At 38.8% G+C, this 21,751-nt stretch overlaps 1 pseudogene; it reads left to right on the forward strand.

Annotated features, from left to right (window-relative positions):
• The window catches only part of LOC109454998 (large ribosomal subunit protein uL11 pseudogene), a 127,907-nt pseudogene that overhangs the window by 68,027 nt on the left and 38,129 nt on the right, over window positions 1–21,751 (forward strand).

Genomic DNA, 21,751 nt, shown 5'->3' on the forward strand with positions numbered 1-21,751 from the left:
TGGAGCCCTGTAGATATCTAAGGGAGAGTTTCAGACAGAGTTTTAGACTCATGCCAAGACATGAGCCTGGAGCATGCTGGGTGTATTTCAGTATAATAAGGGTGCCAAGGTGACTGGAGCATAATGAGAAACGGAGAGGAAGTAGGAGACGGAATCAGAGAGGCATCAGGTGGCCAGATCATGAAGGCTTTCTGAGCCACGGTAAAGATTTCAAGTTTTACGACAAACATCTGTATTCATTAAACACTAACTCCCCATTCCCACCCTCACCCCCTACTCCCTACCCCCGTCTCAGCCACCGGCAGACCCCATTCAACCTTCTGTCCTATCCAATGATAATCTTTAACAAGTTATGAAAACAAGAATTCTTTTGCAGCAATAAATACATAGAATGGCTTCCTCAAGAACTTGAAAATAAGGGAGATAAAAAATATATCCTCTGAGAAATAAACTTTAACATCGAAAGATAATAAATCTTCAATAAAGTCACGTTGAAGAGTGAGAATGACCTCTAGGTTATGATCGGTAATCTTCCCCTTTCAACCCTGGCTCTCTCTCCAGGCCTACTTCTCTCTGTCCTAAATCATACCTAGGTCTTTTCCAACTCTTAATGAAGGTATAAAACAATATCTGAACAAATGTAAAGACATACATATTCTTCAGTACAAAGACTTGGTATCCTAAGAAGTCATTTTCCTAAAATCAATATAGAATTCAGTGAAATATTAATTATAATCCCAATGGGAATTTTTAAGTGTGTGTATGTGTGTGTGTACACGCGCGTTACGTGCCCTTGAGTCGGTTCCGACTCCTGGTGACCCTGTGAATGGGTGACGTCCACAGTGTCCTGTCCTCACAGCCCTGCTCAGCTCCTGGAGACTCAGCCTATGGCTTCTTTTATGGAGTCAGTCCATCTCATATTTGGTCTCCCTCTTTTCCTGCTGCCTTCTATTTCCCCAGCATTATTGTCTTTTCCAAAGAGCCCTGTCTTCTCATGATGTGTCCGAAGGAGGACAGCTTCAGTTTTGTCATTTTTCCCTCCAGCGATGTCTCGGGCTTAATTTGCCCTAGGACCCACTTGTTCATCTTTCTGGTGGATCAGGGTTCCCGTAGAGCTCCCCCCCCCCCGCCCCAACATCATATTTCAATTAAAAAAAAAAGTTTAAGTACATATATATTAAAGTCCCTCTAAGTGTAAACGCCCAAAAAATGATTAAAGAGAAGATTGGAGTATATGTGGGAGGGCTTATCTTAGGCATTAAACATACTATAAAACCAGTATTTTCAAAATAATATAGCATTGGCATAGAGATGTGCAAATAAAGCAGTGGAGTGGAATAGTGATCCCAGAAATAGATTCTAGAAAATATATTAAAATACAAAATAGGATAAATGCAGTATTAAAATTCAATAGGAAAAGAATAGTGTATATGATTAGTGGTACTATCACATCTATCTACACATGCTGAAGAAAATAAAATTGAATCTCTAGCTCACAGCACATCCAAAACCAAATTCCAAATGAATTAAAGATTTAAATGTAAAAAATAAACACAACATCCATAGAAGAAAATCTCCCTGGTGGGTATCAATGCCATTGATCTCCACAGCAATCTCAGGAATCCTTTGCAAAGCCCTGTTGTTGGTATCACCACGGCCATGGAGAGACCCACTGTTCATCTCTGTAGAATGCTAGTCACCATCAGAATTAAATGATTTGATGAGCTATTTGCAGAGGGTGCTCTGAATCTAAAGCAGTCCTTCATTAAAACATTTGAGATCTTGCTCCCCTGGCATACTTTGTCAATTTGGTTCAAATAAACTCTTATAAAAATTCAAAAATTCAAAAAAAAAATAAAAAAATAAAGCTGTTCTTCAGTGTTTTAATGACTCTGTTTCTTTGGAAGAGCCTTGCTTAGGGAGATTTTACTGACCCAGAGAGGAGGTGGCCTGACATTTCCACATAGGACATGGACCACCAATTCTTGAGGCCATTGCAAAATATCTGATGTCCTCTTTCATACTTTCCCAGGAACTAAAGCAAAATTATTAGCCTGGAAGACCTTGTCTATGCCCTTCCTCCAGAAGAGAGGAATTTGTCAACATTTGCCTAGTGGGTAGAATAGCTCCCATTCTGCACCCCTTCCCTCAACTTTGTTTTAAACACTAGAATGTTAGCACACATGAAACAAGCAGAAGCTTGAAATTTGCTTGCGTGTCTGACCATGCCTTTGCCATTGCCGTACGCAGACTTCTGCGTAACTGCTAACGACTTAACTAAGATCCCAAAATGAACTACAAGGAGAAATCCACCCCAAACAACTCTCAAAACAAAAGCATAAAGTAGAGCTTCCCCAGCTGCCCCATAAGTCCAGGAGCAAAATAAATGCTAGCTCAAATGCCACGCAGATTTTGTGATCATTCATTATAAAGCTATAGCTGACTGCTAAATGCAGTTATGATGTTTAAATTAACATGCACAGAACTCTCTAGTCAGGGGCTAGAAAATCCCGTATGAAATCTTTCTTTTATTTCTGACTCAAAATTTGAAGAGACATGCTAGCTATTTATCTATTCAACTATAATGTACACCATGCCTACCACGTGATTACTGCTTACAATGGTAAGCAAGATAAGTCTTTTCAAAATCTTCAAGACTTTAGCCCAGTAAGGGACTCAGAAAGTACGCAGAGTGTTTTAATCCCCTGTGAGGAATGCTATTATACAAGAAACACACAGTGCCCCTTGAGGCTATTCCATGAGAAGCGCACAGCGCCATCCCTATGGAAGGCCTAGGGAACCAAGGAAGTCTGAATGAGGGGACAGCTAAATTGAGACCTGAAGGATGAAGGCCAGCCAAGAGGTTGTCAGTGATTAGGGGCCATCTTGGCAAGATCAGCGATAAATGAGCATATGGTATATTGGAAGATTTGAAATACCATTGTCTGAAGAAAAGCAGTGGTAGAATGGGGGAAGGGAAATGAGAAAGGAAAAAAGAGAGAAGGAGTCTTAAATCTGTTATTTTTTCTCTCCTTTCCTCAATATGCTTCTTCTGTGAAGGGCAGAACATTACACATTTGGTATCTGAAGCACATTTTTTTTCTCATGGCTAGTCCAGTATATGCAATCCCAAATAGGTTTTTTCAGACATCAGAGAGGGCTGACCTAGATCAAGAGAGTGCCAAATATTTGGATATTATGCAGCTGATAAAAGCAAATGTTGGCTCAGAAATAATTTTCTTAAAATAAATGTTTAAAAATTTCAAATATTCAAGACCTTTTCATACCTGCTTTATAAGGAGTTCACAATCTGTTGATAGATAGGGGAGAATATAATATTCACCAATAAAGCTAAGATATGACATTTTAAAACAAAAATAACCTTGTCTGTGGACACCCAGTTTCTTCGGCTTCAACTGCTCCCCATTTATGTGGAATCTTCTCTCCACCTGCTTTAACTGGCCCGGTTCAAACTCACTTCCTACACATCAATTTCTATAATAACTTGATCTCAGGAAAATTACTGAGGTTCATTCATACTAAAGTGTAATTGGCTGATAAGGTTTAAAGGGCAATTACCCGCTAAATTGCAATTACATTGCAATGGGCTCACAAAGCACTAAACTAAGAATATAATTTCAGGCATCAACCAAATGGTGACAGATTGAGATCTGCCTTTCCTCATTATATCTAGCCTTTTCTGAGAGACAGAAAGTAATTTATCCTTCCTTTTAGGATACAGTTGATTCTCGTTATTTGCAGTACTTATGGCCTATAAAGTCACTATGAATGAATACTCAAATACCGTATCAATGAATACTGAACCATCGCCCCTAGAGGAACTACAGTTAGGTTCCTGAGAGCCTCTAGTGGCAACATTTTCAGCATCCGATCAATACTTAACCTTGTTCGATGTGTGTTTCTGTTTAAAGACACCTTGTTTAGCATATATTGTTGGTTCATTAACATTGAATTCATAGCCACAGCACCATAACTCGTGCCTGAACAAAGCTTATCTAACACACGGATTTTCTCCTCACGACACATGGCAGGTTTGCTGCACTTAGGAACATTAGACGACACTTCAGCACTATACTTGGGAGTCAATTTCAACAGGAAAATTGCCAATGCAGAGCAGACAAATGTGAAAAATGTGGTATTAAGACCACAGAAGAAGAACTGGATCAAAATGGCAGCGTGAGGTGAGCCTCTGTAAAGCTCCCCAAGAATCTACAACTAATAGAACAACAATAACTCCACAAAGGACTCCCTGCACAGCAGACAGGCAAGACGAAGAGGCTCACTATGGAATTCACCTAAAGGTGGGCGAATTGCGCGAGCGGGGGAGGGGGGAAGGGAGAAGTGCAGAGATAGGGTCCTGCGGGCACAGGACGCAGACCTACCTCAGTGCTACAAGCTCGCTGCATCCCGGAACTACCGCAGCTGTGGGAGAGGGAAAAACTCAGACTGCTAGGGCTCTGCTTATGGCCCACAGGGTTGAGGAGGCAGCATACTAACAATTGTCACCCCAATAAATTAAAAAAAAAAAAGACCACAGAAAGGACACTTATTTACATTATGAGAGCTGAAACAAGAAGGCAGAGTTTCACCTTTCTCGACCTCAAATGGAAATATGTGGGTTGGGTGACAAATATTTTGCTTCTCTGTTCATGTCTAAGAATGACTGTGAAAATACTGGGAGTATTGATTTGGGGTTTATAAATAAGTTTTAGCAAGTAGGTGAATTTGAAAATAAGGAATTCACAAATAATGAGGGTTGGCTGTATATGCACAACATATAGTTTACCCTTTGTGCCATATCCACTGTTCACACACTGAGTAAACACTCTCCGGGACCCACATGCAGAGCTGCTCTCACTTCTATTACCACGTGTTTGCGTTCCCTGCTTCCAAATCCTGCGGATACATATTGTATAAATGAGAGTCCTGTGACTTTCTGTTGCTTACGTCTGGAGATTTGTATGGGTGCACATTTGTGTCACCCTTACAAATAAGACCTTATACATACTCTTAATGTATATACTATACTCTCAAGATGTTTAAATGACTACAATTTATTATGCAGGGGATTGAATATACCTTATTCTTTAAATATAGTGTTGTTTTTAATCTCTTCTAGAGATGGATGACTTGTCCTCCTTGGATAAGGAGATATCTTCTTATTTAGTCAGTATGTGCTTCAGAAATGCTATCAGATATGTGCTGGATTGTTCTAGCATCAACTTTTTATGCAGAGAATTAAGTTTTCCAGAATCTCCTTTCCTGTCTGGTTCCGAGTTAGGGTAGGCCCAAGGTGAGCTTGTATAAGATTTGGGAGGTGGAAGGCAGCAGCTCCCATTGTGGTCTAAGGTCACAGCTGGTTAGAGGTGGTGAGACACAAATGCAGAGGTGTCAGCAGGTTCTAGCTGCTCCTCACGCTCCTAGCCCCCACCTCCAGCTCTCCATTCGCTGTTGACCAACAGCAATCCCAGGCCCATATGCTTCCCTGCAACTTATAGAAGCAGTGGTCACAAAGAGCCAACAGCTTCCAGGAACAACTCTACCAGCTCCCCTTTCCAGTCCAACGACAGCCACTGGATGTGCCAAGCCCCAGGTTTTCCTTGGAAGCTCTGACTCTTTCACTGATGCCGAGCTTGTTAGTGACCTTCCCCTGACCCTTCAGTTCCCAGCTCCCATTGTCCAACGTTTGCTTCCCCAGGTCCTCCTCCAAGAATTAGATCCTGCCAAGATCTAATTCTTATGAGAAATTTCTCTTTCCATAATATTCACAGTGGTTCTGCTTCCCTGACTCATACAATTATCAGCTTCCAATTTCTCCTTTCAGGGCAGGCATTCCAAAGTGTCTAACAGACATTCCTATGGACAAACTAAGGCACAGAGCTGGAACAATGATCCCTGCCGCTTGCAGACTGGTGTTAGGCCACATGGCCTCTACTGAATCATTCTGAAGCTGGCTCAGTGCCTCCGTGTTGTGATTCCTAGTTACTACACTTTGCACACACTCATTCCTTACACTTGCGTGGCTCCTTACAACATACAAGGTTCTTGCATGTGCATATTCCGAGAGCCACCAACATAGGAAGGACATAGAATTGGTTTCTCCCTTTTACAGATGAGGAAAATAAGAAAGGTTAAGGTCATGGGGCTAGTAAGTGGCAGAGTTAAGACTCAAACTCAAGCCTCCCAGAGAAATTTTGTCATTTCTCCTAGGAGACTCAAACATAAAATTGAATATGAAATATTTAAGTAGACACCTGTGGCTAATGGCTAATACCTTTACAGCAACAAATTTTCCCTAAGACAGCTGCTCCCTCAGTGATTTAATTTATGCCCTACCATTAGCTAGCTCCATTAGAAAGAAAAATTACAGACACTTACATCAGGGAAAGTAGAGCAAAATCAAACCTCAGGAAATTTTATGGGGCTAGAAGAGACCTGAGTAATCATCTTACATAGTAGACTCCTCTTGAAAATAAGTGTCTAGTCTAAGACTTACTTGCTCCTCAAAATGGGGTCCCTGGACCAGCCGCATCAGCATCCCCTGGGAGCTTGTTAGAAATGCAGTATCAGGCCCTTCCCCAGATCTGCTGAATCCAAATCTCTAGGGATGGGATCCAGGATTCTGTGTTTTAACAAGCTCTTTGTGTGATTATTTAAGAACCGCTAAAGTTTGAGATCCACTGCGCTAAGTGACTTATCCAAGGTCACATAATTAATTTGTAACAAATCCAGCCCTTCTAATTTCTAAATCCAATGCTTTTTCTATGATAATAAATGGCTAATAAATATCAGTGTTCCCTCTCACTGTCCATTCACCATTGCCCCAGGCAGATCAGAGCTGAAAGTATTTATTTTGTGTTATACCTAAATTATAACAAACAGAGCCCCCAAAGTAATACTTTATGGAAAATTTTTAATCTCATATAATCCTTTAGATATTGGTTTTGAAATAAACTATAATGAATTCTCCTCTGGCCATATCAAACCATGGTTTTCTCTCTCTTCTGTATTGACTTGTCAGTGCATTTTGTTGGATGCTGAGAAGTAGTTACACTCTGGTCCACACCTCAGGGAGGTGTAATAAGAACAATTATGATGTTGGAAAATCTTAAAGTGTCTGGGCCAGAACCCCAAGTTACTCTGCTGATCTGTCTCTTTAGGAAGCTTGCACTCCCAGATGCAAAAGAGTTGGTCCTACTTTATTTAAATAACTAGCCCAGTTTTCTCCAAAATTATGCACACAGGCCTAGGATAACATTTATCTTGGAACTTCAAATGTTTCCATAAGGCTCTTTGGGTGCTATTTTATTATTGCAGACTATTTTAGATGAGTTGCCCTGGTCTGGTTTTTATGTTATTCCAGAGAAATCTCACCTGCTGGCATACCGTAAGGAGAGGGGGTGGTTGTGTCAGGTGTCCCTGAATTGGCCTTTATTTTGGAAGCTGGGGATGTTCCTACTGACAAGAGCTGAGACCTCCCGGAGTGAAGCGGGGTCTGCTCAGAGCTGCCCTTGAGTGTAAGAACAAAATGTGCAGACAGAGAGCTCTTTCTTATGGAGAGTTCAGCATGCGCTGTGCCTCACCATCGCTGTCCTTTGGAAACCCTTCTCTGAAGAAAGAACTCTTCACAAACGCAGAGTATCATGAAAACGCATAGAACAGGGAGCAAAGTAATGACCTGAATGAAAATCCAGAAAATTTGAAGACTATCTGAATACATTCCCTTCCCACATCCCTATAGAATCTCAGGGAATCATTACATTTTAAATATGGTCATCTATTATTCATATCCTTCAGGATGCCAAAGGTAGGATTTCAACACAAACTGATTCAGCCATTTTTTTTCTTGAGACTCTATAAAGCAAAACCATGTCTGTTCCCTGGCCATAATTCTTTTTATAGAAGATTTTTAAACTTTGATAGTTTTCCAAAAAAAAAATTAACAGCAGAACAAACACTTCTGTCAAACAAAATCTTATGATTGAACAAACAAAACAGACAAAACATTATAAGCTAAATTCAGAAGCAGTAGGGCATATAAAAATGAATCTTGAAATGATATCCAAGTAAACTCCCACATGTAATAGTTGAAACTTTCCACTAATTAGTTTTCTGACCTTGGATGAGTTACTTAACTTCTCTGGGGATAATAATACCCCAACCTTAGCTTTAAGATTTATTGTAATATAATATGTTATATATGAAATTTTCTAAAATACAGTATAGACGTTCTGGGTACATACTGACTAATTATTATTACAGTTCTGAAAGCCATGAGAATTCTCATTCTCAAAATTAAGCTAGGGTGCACCATGTCCTTTGGAAGAATTGGACGATTTCATGACACTGCAAACCACTATTATTTTTTTGCTGTCAACAAAATTGAATTTATTTTAAAAGTCACATTATTGTGTTTCCAGACAAGAAGACCTTAACTCCATTTATTTCTCTCCATAGCTAATATAACCTAATAAAATGTTGAAGCCATTTTCATCTCTTTTCATTTTATGTTCGTATGGTAGATTCAAAGAGGAAATATGTCATTCCTTGTGGAAAGAGAAAATACAATAGTAACCCTCCATGTGGTTCACCCAGCTAGCATATCTTGCGTATTTGGCAAGGATCTTTGGGTTATACAAACACTGATTTGCTCATTTACTGGGCACTACAAGTATTAATTTATTGCCATTTTGAGTTAGAAGGAAGCGCAGTGACCATTTACTGTAATCTTCTCATTTTAGTACTGCAGGAACTGAGGCTCAGAAAAGTGATGAGCCTTGCCCAAAGCTACACAGCTAGTGTTGTGCAGGAGACCCTGCTCACTGCGCCATTTGTCATGCAGGGTGTCATGCAGGGTCTCTGCTCCCACTCCCTGCACAAGAAAACAGGTGTCGTGTGGGGTGGCCTGCGAGGTCTCTGCTCCCGCTCCCCACATAAGAACGCAGGACATGGTGAGGCCAAAAAGGAACACCCACGGAGCCATAGGTAGGGGAGTCATATCACTATATTCTCGCTGGCGGCATCCGCCTCTCTGCAGTCCGCTCTTGCCAGCTCAGCCACCATCTTCTTGCTAGCCCCCATTTTCTGCTAGCCTAGCCACAACAGTTATATTAGTGGCCAATGGCTCACTGGTTACAGCTGACGGCCAACTAGCCACAGCTGATGGCCATGCAATCACAGTTGATGGCCATTTACTACCTGAGCCAGCACCTGTCTATGTGAGGCCGAGAGCCTGGAAACTACTTTCTGGGGCTCTGCCCCCACAGCTAGTTAGTGGCAGAGCCCAACTCAACTAATCCTACAAACCATGAGGAAAAAGGCACTTAACAAAGAAAGGCACTTATTTTGTTCTGCCATGCTTTTTCTAAATTCAGCTGTTTAATTTTAATGAGAATACATTTCAGAAGGCTTAATCACACCAGTGAGAACCTTCACTATAAATCTTACATTTTTTTGTTGTTTAGGGCTCATTGAGTTGTGCCAGTGCTAGCTTATCTGCCTAAGACTTTGCTCTGGAATATTTTATTGCCACTTGTCCCTAGGGAACACAACTCATATTTCAACATAACTCTCCATTTGCCTTTTTCTTCTCAGCAGCCAATCATCCAGGAACATTGGGGAGGTGGGGGGTGGAGTGGGGTGGAGGGGTGTTAAGAGCAGATGTTCCAGGGTCACAGAGCCCTGGGTTGAAATCCTGACTCTGCTCTTGACTCTGTGATAGAATAATTCTTAGAGCTATTGCAAATTCCGTCCACATTTCTTGGTACTTCCCAACCTTCCCCTGCTTAAATAGATGAATTTCGCTCAAACGTAAGAGATGCTATAGCTAAAGAGCATAGAAAAAGCTTCTGAATTTCAAAATTTCAGGCTTTGTGGCTATGGAGTCCTAGGTTTTGAAGGGCTCAACAAGTAGATACAGCATAATGATTTAAGAGTGAAACTAAATGGACACTTGTCTCATTAGGGAGACCACCTCAGGGACGATGTAGATGCCTGATCACTGCACTGTACACCTGAAGCTGAAGCTGAACAATAATGAATGTCAACTACAATTTTATATATATATTTACAAGAAGTGGAGTACAGCATTAGGAATAGACAGTGGAAATGTAATGGCTGTGTGCGATGTCAGAGGAGTAGTGGATGGGGGGAGAGGGGTTATCACTGTGTGAGGGATATAAATGATAAATGTGTATTACATTGTTTTGTGCACCTGAAACTAATAAAATAAAATAAAAAGAGTGAAACTAAAAATACTCCTGGGATCTCAAAGATCTGATGTTGAGTGAAAAAAAGCCAGACACAAGAATATATACTAAACGGTTCCATTGACATGAAGTTCCAAGTCAGGCTAAAACTAATATATACTGATAAAAAACAGAAAAGTGGGGATGGGAGTTGACTGGAAAGGAGCATGAGGGAACTTTCTGGGGGTGATACAAATGTTCACTATCTTAATATAGGTGTGAGTTACACAATTGTAAACATTAGCTAAATTTTATTGAACTGTATAATTATGATCTGTGCATTTTAATGTATGTAAATTATACTTCAATGAAAAAAGTGGTTTTTTTCTTTTAAATAAAAGATTCCCTGGGGGGCCAGACTGGTGGCTCAGGCGGTTAGAGCTCCATGCTCCTAACTCCGAAGGCTGCCGGTTCGATTCCCACATGGGCCAGTGGGCTCTCAACCACAAGGTTGCCAGTTTGAGTCCTCGAGTCCCACAAGGGATGGTGGGCAGCGCCCCCTGCAACTAAGTTTGAACACGGCACCTTGAGCTGAGCTGTCGCTGAGCTCCCGGATGGCTCAGTTTGTTGGAGCACGTCCTCTCAACCACACGGTTGCTGGTTTGACTCCCACAAGGGTTGGTGGGCTGCGCCCCCTGCACTAGCAACGGCAACTGGACCTGGAGCTGAGCTGCACCCTCCACAACTAAGACTGAAAGGACAACAACTTGAAGCTAAATGGCACCCTCCACAACTAAGATCGAAAGCACAACAACTTGACTTGGAAAAAACTCCTGGAAGTACACACTGTTCCCCCCAATAAAGTCCTGTTCCCCTTCCCCAATAAAATCTTAAAAAAAAAAAAAAATGATTCCCTGGAACATGAATAAAGAAAGGATCAGTAGGGAAGCAAATATAGTTTATGGTTTGGGGATGGGTGTGTTCTCTGAAAGTGGGAAAGTCTCTAAGTCCTATGCCTGTCCCTCCCTGAGGGACAAGTGGAGGAAAGGGGAAAATAGAAACCACAACATAGGTTTGTGGAATCTGAGAGCAATGTTGACCTTGCCCTGCTCTCCCAGGTAGAGCCTTGTAAAATGGTAAAACTCCAGAGTAAAAATAAACCATCTGGCAGGTCAGGGCAGATGCTTCAAGGAACAATGGAACAGTCTCTTTGCAACCAAGAGCAGTTGAGACATGGCATTGAGAGCTAAGGTCTCTGGAAAGTCTATGAAGTAGAGATGGGGCATCCTGCATGTAGCAACCTACATAGACAATGACTGAAGACCAAGGAGACACAAACATATCTCAGCAGAGGCCAGCAGGAATAGATAGCAACATGGAGGATTATATTCCTTTTCCCCATCAGTGTCTTTACCACCATGCAGTCCCCCTTCCCCACTAAAATAGAATGCAACCTCAATGAGAAAAGTGAGGACCTCCAAAGTAACTGGGATTCCATTTTCTATCACCAAACAGATATGATGTTTATAATAGGAATAAAGCTGTCACACACACACACAAAATGAAGTCTTTTCTATACACCTCAGTTTTCAACTAGAATATGCCATCCCTACTCAAGCAACAGAACCATAGACAGACACTGCACATTTCTTAGCACCTAAATACCTACTAAGAGTAGGTATTTATTATAAAGGGCAGAATGAATAGTTCTGGGTAAGGTTAGTGCTAAGGGGCTTCTTTATAACACAAAATTATTTTAATTGAATATCCAAAGTTTATTGAAAGGAAGTCTGAGCCAACATGCAGTATAAGTATAAATCCTTACCTCTGATCTTTTCTTGATTCCAAGCTGCCAACATAATGATTTAGAGTAGATAATGGAAGAAAATGTCAAACACTGGTGCTTTGTTGGCACTCAAGGAGAAGTACCCCAGAATTTTCACAACCAGATATATTCATATAACAGGCACATCTTTGCCACAAATTGAAGGAAAATACACTGGGATTTGTTTGTTTTACCAAAAACAAAATCAAAGTACAAGTAGAACATATACCATGTATGTTATATGGAAGACTCAATATTATTAAGATCTCAATTTTCCACCAAATAAATCTATAAATTCAATATAATACTAATTAAAATCTCAGCGATATTTCCTGCAGAAATTGTTAAGTTGATTCTAAAGTTTATAAGGTAATGCATAAGATTTATAATAGCCAAAACAATTTTGAAAATAGAATTGGAGGACTCACACTTCCTAATTTCAAAACTTGCTGTGAAGCTACAGTAGTCAAAACAGTGTGGTACTTACATAAGGATAAACACATGGGTCAATGGAACAAAGTAGAGAATACAGGTATTGGCTCACATGTATATGTTAATTGACTTTTAGCAAAGGTGCCAAGCCAATTCAAGGGAGAAAAAGAAAGTCCTTTCAACAAATGATACTAGATCGACTGGATACCCAACTGAGAAACATAAACCTTGACCCTTACCTCACATAATACACAAAAATTAACTTAAAATGGATTGTATGCCTAAATGTAAAAGCTAAAAATATAATACATTTAGAAGAAAACATAGGAGGAAATATTTGTCGGCTTCAGGTAATCAAATGTTTCTTGAATAGGATACAAAAAGAATAAACCATAATAATAAAAAGTTGATAAATTGGACCTCATCAAAATTAATTTTTTTTCTAAAACACGCCATTAGAAAAATAAAAAGCAAAAGCAAGACATACAAAAGAAAATATTTGCAATACACATGTCTTATTAAGGAGTTGTATCTAGCATACATAAATATCAGCTGAAAAATTCTTTTGGGGGAAATTGAGGAAATTTGAATGGAGACTATGTGTTAGATTTTATCAGTGTTTCTCAACCATTTTTTCATTGTCACCCCCTACAAATAAATTTTTTAGACATTTTTTCCTAACTACCTCTAAAAAGAAATTTTTATACCACAGATATACTATATATCTATTTATGTACTATATCTATATCTGTGTTTTAAATATAAAAAGAATAAGATTTCTTTTACACATGCCTCCAAGAAAATATTTTGTTGAGAATTTTTGGATTACATTAAAGAAATCTTGTTAATTTTGCTAAGAGTGATTATGGTACTGTGACTTATAGGAAATATCATTATTTTTAAGAGCTGGATAACAAACATTTTAAAAGTGTGAAATATCATAATAAATTTACTTTAAATTACTTCAGAATTAAAACAACACATGAAACTAACATGTCAGAATTCCAATCAAATCAAATGATTAGTATACAATTGTTCATTATGTTATTCTCTCTACCTTTCCGTATGTTTAAGATTTTTCATACTAAAAAGTAAAATATGACAAAGAAACATTTCCCAAGTTAAAGAAACATTTCCCAAGTTAAAGAACAGGACAAAGCTCCAGAAAAAAGAACTAAACAAAATGGACTCTATCAGATGCAGTAATCTCCCAGACACAGAATTCCAAATTCCAAATGCTCAATGATCTCAGGAAGAACTTCAACAAAGAGATAGGAAACATAAAAAAACTGGAGATAAAAAAACCCAAAAAAGAACCAGTCAGAAATAAAGAACACAATAGGAATCAACAGATTAGATGAAGCAGAGGACTGAATCAGCAATTTAGAAGATAAGGTAGCAGAAAATGCCCAATCAGAACAGCAAAAATAAAAAAGAATCCAAAAAAATGAGGATAGCGTAAGGGGCCTCTGGGACAACATCAAGCATACCAACACTTGCATTATAGGGGTACCAGAAGGAGAAGAGAGAGAGCAAGGAATTGAAAACCTATTTGAAGCAATAATGACAGAAAACTTCCCTAACCTGGCAAAGGAAAAAATATACAAGCCCAGGAAATGCAAAGAGTCCCAAACAAGATGAACCCAATGAGGTCCACACCAAGACACATCATAATTAAAATGCCAAAGGTTAAAGACAAAGAAAAAAAAATCTTAAAAGCAGCAAGAGAAAAGCAGTTAGTTACCTACAAGGGAGCTCCCTAAGACTGTCAGCTGATTTCTCAATAGAAACTTTGCAGGCCAGAAGGGATTGGCAGGAAACATTCAAAGTGATACAAAGGAAGGACCTACAAACAAGATTACTCTACCCAGCAAGGCTATCATTTAGAATCAAAGAACAGATAAATAGCTTCCCAGACAAGAAAAAGCTAAAGAGTTCCTCACCACCAAACTAGTATTATGAGGAATGTTTGAGGGACTTCTTTAAGACAAAAAATATAATAAAATAAAATTAAAAATATGAATAATAAAATGGCAATAGCTACATATCTATCAACGATTACATTAAATGTAAATAGATTAAATGCTCCAATCAAAACATAGGTGGCTGAATGCTGAATAGATAAGAAAAAAAGACACTTCCATATGTTGCCTACAAGAGACTCACTTCAGATCAAAAGACACACACAGACTGAAAGTAAAGGGATGGAAAAAAACATTTCATGAAAATGGAAACAAACAAACAACAGCTGTGGTAGCAATACTTATACCAGACAAAATAGGCTTTAAAACAAAGGCTATAACAAGTGACAAAGAAGGACCTAGCAATCTCACTTCTGGATAATTATCTGAAGAAACCCAAAATGCTACTTCGAGGGGACCTGTGCATCCATATGTTCATTACAGCATTGTTTACAATGGCAAGACATGGAGGCAGCCTGGGTGTCTGTCAATGGATGAATGGATAAAGAGGAGGTGGTACATATATACAATGGAATATTGCTCAGCCATGGGTTCTCACCATCTGCAGTGGCATGGATGGACCTGAAGGGTACATGTTGAGTGGAATATGTCAGACAGAGAAAGATAGATGCAATGTGATTTCGCTTATATGTGGAATCTAAAGAACAAAAACAAACAAAACAGAAACAAACTCATAGATACAGAGAACGTTTTGATGGCTGTCAGACAGGAGGGGGTTTGGGGGACAGGGTGATAAAGGGGAAGAGATTAAGAAGTACAAGTTGGTAGTTACAAAATAGTCATGGGAATATAAACTACAGCATAGGGAATATAGTTAATAATATGGTAATAACTATATATAGTGCCAGGTGGTTATTAGATTGGTCAGGGGGATTACTTCTTAAATTTTATAAATGTCTAACCACTATGCTGTACACCTGGAATTAATTTAAAATAATATTGAATGTCAACTGTAATTGAAAAATTTAAAAAGGGTGGGGGGGAAGTGAAGGAAATAAGAGGTTCAAATTTCCAGGTATAAAACAAATGAGTCATGGGGATGTGATGTACAGCATAGCAAATACAGTCAATAATATTGTGATAGCGTGTTACGGTGTCAGATGGTTGCTGGACTTATCATGGTGATCACTTCTTTAGGTCTATAAATGTTGAATAACTATGGTGTATACCTGAAATTAATATAATATTGTATGTTACATATATTTTAATACAAATATTTTTTTAAATAGTGTGCTATAACTGTGGGGAGGGGTTTGGGAGAGTGGGGAAATGAATGCAGCTCTACAAGTGAGCCATGTAGAATGAGGCAGGGAAAGTCAGACTGAAGTCTTTCTGCCCTAGTCAAATCACAGCTGGCAGCCTTCAGTTTACAGTACAGACTCAGGTTTCTTCAGCAGGACTCTTCAAATACCTTATAGGAATTTGATTATACCTTAGTGTTCCATGAGTGCTAGTGAGTTTGGTCAAATTTTTAATTTTTGCCTATAATTTCCCAGTAGACTGCATCTGAGTCATGTAATCTGGATGCCTCTGATGAAGCATATTCACAGGAGATAAATCAGAATTTATCTGATTTATGTCTTATAAGTGGTATTTGTTGGACTTGAGTGGGAAGGGAGTGGCTCGCCACAATGAAGAACCTCAGGGGCACAAAAATAGTAACTATTTGGGCAACTGTCATGAGGAAGAGGAATGAGATGTATTCTGAACGATATCTGAAAATCCTGAACATGAAATAGCATGAAACAAAAGCAGCACTTCACATAAATTTAATGTATAAACGTAGATTTTTTAAAAATTAAGAGATGCCCATTTAGATTTACAGAAGAATTCTTCCCACCATAAAAAGATCCACCTCAGTGTTCTTTTAATAGCAGTTCCACTCTGCATTTAAAATTTTTGATTAGCAAAACAACCTTATAGGAATATACCAGATCTCTCAGTTCCCCAGCATGGCACAGTCAGCTGGGCTAATGCGAGGAGAGTGTTATAAAGAAACCATTGACAAACAAGTGGGAGGCAATAGGGAAATCAACAGGAATGGTGAAGTACCCCAAGTCTAGTAATGACAAGATACAGGAAAGCCAGTGAGAAAGTAGTTACTAGAACCTGTAAACAGTGAAAGTAGAGTGAAATTGGTTACATGTCCTTTCAGCTGAGGGATGCAACTTATGATGACTCTACAGGAAGAAGCTGGGGAAATAAATACCCTGAACTGCACTCTCTTCTCTTCCTGCAACCTGCCAGGGCTTCCCGTTGGCTGAACCCAACCAGAAGCCTTGAATCACATTCATGGAATCCATGCAAGTCAGCCTTTCAGTCCATACAGAAGAATAGACAGGGTGAAGAGTTGGTCTGCAGGAGCAAAAGGAATTCTTTCAGGAAATGTAACGTAAACCTGAACTTTCTACTTTATGAATCAACCATTCTGCCATACATTGTCACATTTTGTTCCATCTCTGAGCAAGCAATACTAAAGAAACCTGTTATATCACTGTCCAAAACAAGTAGTGTGAACTAATCTAAAATGAAAATGAAAACTCAGCCTGCTGGAAGTGAAGCTGGTGATTTTTCATCTCCCTCCATTCACATGGATGAATACTCTCTTCAGTTTTAAACACATTACAGACTGCTATGCTTCTATTATGTGCTAAACCTATGGTAAACCAAAAAAGGAAAATTAATTTTGCTTCTGTGAAAAATACCTACAACAATAAGATGCAGATTTTATTCTCATGAAGCATCAAAAGATCCATTGTAAAAGTTTGAATAGGTCAGAATTCAAAAAACAAATCTACCTGCATAAAGTTAGAGCCCGGAAAAAAAAAAAAGACAAGATACAGTAATATTCTTGGGCCTGAACATTTTGTTGCGGTTTTGAATTAGACAGATGCTCTTTAACCATACTCATTTACTCAAAAAGAGTAAAACCTGTCTCACTGGCAATTTCTATTTCAACATGACTCTCTTTTGTAAATACCCTCTCTCAGGTATAGTGCATGATTCTTTTTTAAAGGCCTTGGGCAGATTCACACATTTTCTGCTGCTGCCGTAGCTCCCATGGCACCTTTTTCTTCTTTTTCTTACAGCACTCATCGTGTGTTATAATTATTTTACATGTCTGACTCCCTTGCTAGACTGTGAGCCCCCAAGAAGAAGAATCACGTTTTGCATCTTGCCGTCCCAGGAACCTTCCCCAGGGTATACACCCAATGAATACTTGTCAAATAAATTAATAAGGAAACAACCCTACCTTCCATCTTTTCTCTCTTGAGAGGAAGGATTCTCAAACTAAAAGAGAACTCCATCCCTCCTACGCATCCATACTCAAGAGTGAAGCTCATGGTTTGGGTTTTCTTTTTAACTTTTGTATTTGTATTCATATGTACTATACAAGCATAGGTAAGATTTTGTTACATTGAATAACTTAGAACTGGAGTCAGTACACTTTTTTTAAAGGGCCAAATAATAACTATTTTAGGTTTTGCGGGCCACATAGTCTCTGTTGCAACCACACAACTCTACCTTTGCAGCACAAAAACAGCCTTAGACAATATGTAGATGATTGGGTGTAGCTGTGTAAAGCAGGCCTCTATTTCTGCACACTAGGTTGTAAGTAACGCTGCAGTGAGTAACCTGGTACACATGGCCTTTCTTTCATGAACACTTGTCTCTATAGAATCAATGTCAAGAGGTAGAATTGCTGGGGCAAAGAATAAATACATCTGTAAGTTTGGTAGATATGGCCACATTTGTATTATCTTTTCATTTAAAAAATTACCAAGAAATAAATACATAGGCTTTCAAAATCAAATTATTCACAGCTTCTAAAGTCAGAATCACAATAGGAATTAAATCATCGAATATTTATTGACTATTCATCATCCATGCCTATCCTACACAATATGGAAAAAACAAAAGAATAAGACAGTATCTCTTTACTCAGAAATTCTAAAATGTGGTCAATAGAAATCAGTAAAAATGATTGTTTGATTTGAGTTTTTTTAAATGAATTGACTAGTTAATGATTTAACTAATAAAAGAAGATTTACCCAAAATTCATTACCATTATGACTACAAATTCATTATCCGTGCCTAAAAGTAGTCATCTGGATCTGGACTAATTAATATAACACTTTATCTTTGCATCTTTAGGATCTACTTTTTCATGTTTTACCTTACATTAAAGATATCCATATACGTTTTTATGTCCCCTACCTAACTATAGACTCTGAGTCATTTGTCTTTGTTTTCCTTGAGTCTTGTTCTCAGGAGATGTTTGATGAAATAATAACCCAATAACACAAAGTCTGCTTAAAGCATGAAGTACCCTAAAATGGACACATAGTGAATCCTTTCTTCAGGAATGACTCTAAGGTTCAGCATTTTTATCATATTCAGGAGACTATTTGGATCATCTTTCTAGCTGTGTCAAATAAATGCCGTAAATGATGAATAGATTAGGCCTTGCATGATTCGTGTAATATCTAGCAGGGAGACAATACCTTTCCTTTACTTGTACCTGTTGACTTTAGAATTCCTCTGAGGACCCAAGAGCAAATGTGGGATTGGCCAACAGCTAAGAGAGCCTGGGAGAAACCATAGGCTGCTAATGCATCATTACACAGGTTCTCTCTTCTAGGGCCAATGACTGTGATCTCCCTGCTGTTTCCTCTTACACCATCACTCATGGATTGTGCTGTTAGAAAGCTTTGCCACTGGACTCTCACGTCATATAGCAATGTGCCTTCACTAAGCATATTCTGAACAGCCAGAGAATTCAAATAACCAGAACTGGTTTTGACCACCAGAAAAAGAAGGAGGAGGAGAAGAGGAAGAAGAAGAAGAAGAAATAAAATCAACTGAATTAATCTATAAGATTGGACAACTACAACTAGTTTGATAATAAGCATATGTTTGCAATATCTAATATTTATAACATCTAAAAGTGTTTTATAAATTATCTCATAAAAACAGTAGAAAAGTAGTTGCCAGAGGCTGAGGGATGGGTGAAATGGGGAGAGGTTGGTAAAGGGGTACAAACTTTACAAAGCCATGTAGCTTTTTTAGTTTCATTATAATTATAACTAACAACCCAGAAGTTTAAAACATGTGATACTGTTGGTATAAATTAAACATTGAATAAGCTGGTTAATGCTCAAACCAGAAAACTCAGTTGACTAGACGACCTAATTCCCTAACATTTCTGGAACAATCTGTTTACTCACATGTTATGGGTCTCTGGTTGCTCTCTTAACTATATTGAGCTGAGATAAACTGACTCTTCATTTACCTTCTGTATTAGTTTCTGAGGGCTGCCATAACAAAATACCACAAACTGTGTGGCTTAAAACAATATGAATTTTTTCTCTCACAATTCTGGAGACTAGAATTCTGAATCAAGATGTGGGCAGGGCCATGGTTCCGCTGAGGACTCTAGGAAAGAATCCTTACTCGCCTCTTCTAGCTTCTGACGGTTGTCAGCAATCCTAGGCATTCCTTGACTTACACATCACTTACACTCTGCCTCTGTTGTCTCATGGGTTCTCCCCATGTGTCTGTCTCTGTGTCTTCTCCTCTTCCTAAAAGTACACCAGTCATATTGGATTAATGGCCTACCCTACTCCAGTATGACCTCATCTCTACCTAGCTAATTATACCTGCAATGACCTTATTTACAAATAAGGTCACATTCTGAGGTACTGGGGGTTTGGAACTTCAACATATATTTGGGGGGACATAATCCAACTCTTAATACCTTCCTATTAGAAGGCACCATAGTTTAGTCCCAATAAACACCTATCTATCCATAAACTGAAGAGAACAATAATTTTTCATGTGACAGTCAGCTGGTGCATGGCCAGAGAATGGGATGGCAAGGGGCTGGGCTCTGGACTTTCTGCAGCAGCAAACACTTTCCATCCTCTTGAATTCTTCCCAGTCGAAATTTAAGATGGGAAGCAGCATGCACAAAATCAGACCTCCCAGGGACGACCTCAGAAGAGGAAGGACTCACTGAGTCCTTGATGGCGGCAGCAAGCTCGAGCTCCTTTGGTTTTGGGATCACTGCGAAGGATGCATGGCACGGACTCCTAAAAGTCCAACAATGCTCTGCGCCCTGTGCTAACACCCAGATAGTCCAGATATTCTTTACGGAGAAATCAATGCCAAGTGATAAATCCATTTATTTCAGGTTAGGCTAGCCATCTTCCCGACTCCAACCAGACCTTCTTTTGTTTCAGGGGGTCACCTTTTATCATCTTTGGCTAGAGTTGCTAGTGAGTAACAAGTTTTCAAACTCAGCCCCCTCATCCTTTTCTTTGTCTATCCTCAAGGTAATGAAGCAAAGTCTATGCAGCATAAAAAGCAAGAGGAAAAGACAGGAATTAGCTTATCAAAAAAAGATGGGAATTAGTTTATCAAATAGATGGATCTTTTAAGGCATAAAACATAAAATTGAGTGAAAAAAGCAAGTTTATAAATATTATGTGCCTCACGTAACACCATTTGCATTTGTGTCAATGTAAAGGACAAACTTACCTAAAACAGGACCAATCATTTGTGAATATATATATATATATATATATATATATATATATATATAGTGAAATTATAAACACATAGATTAGATATTGCATATTCATGGTAGAGGTTGTTTCTGGGAAGGAAGAGAGGGAAAAAGAAAGGGGGGAAGGGAAATAGGTTTGGGGCAGAGATCATAGAACATTTCAACTTTATGCATTGGAAAAAAAAAAAAACAACACACTAGACCAGCTTCTGGTCTATAAGGTGAAGTAGGTAAATTCTGTGCTTGCCTTCTCCCAGGACAACATCAAGCATACCAACATTCACATCTCAGGGGGACCAGAAGGAGAAGAGAGAGCAAGGAATTGAAAACCTATTTGAAGAAATAATGACAAAAACTTCCCTAACCTGACAAAGGAAAAAATATACAAGCCCAGAAAATGTAGAGAGTCCCAAACAAAATGAACCCACAGGCCCACACCAAGACATATCATAATTAAAATGCCAAAGGTTAAAGATGAAGAGAGAGTCTTAAAAGCAGCAAGAGAAAAACAGTTATTTACCTAGAAGGGGGCTCCTCTAAGACTGCCTGCTGACTTCTCAACAGAAACTTTGCAGGCCAGAAGGCACTGGCACAAAATATTCAACGTGATGAAAAGCAAGGACCTACAACCAAAGGTACACTAAAAGAATTTATGCAAAATGTTAACATTTATTGCTTTTAAATGGCTCCTATGTCACATAATCTGTATTTTTTTATTTTTTTTTAACTTTTAAGA

The sequence above is a fragment of the Rhinolophus sinicus genome, chromosome 18 (genome assembly GCF_057876585.1).
Source record: "Rhinolophus sinicus isolate RSI-liver-muscle chromosome 18, RSI-T2T, whole genome shotgun sequence".
NCBI classification, from domain to species: Eukaryota; Metazoa; Chordata; class Mammalia; order Chiroptera; family Rhinolophidae; genus Rhinolophus; species Rhinolophus sinicus.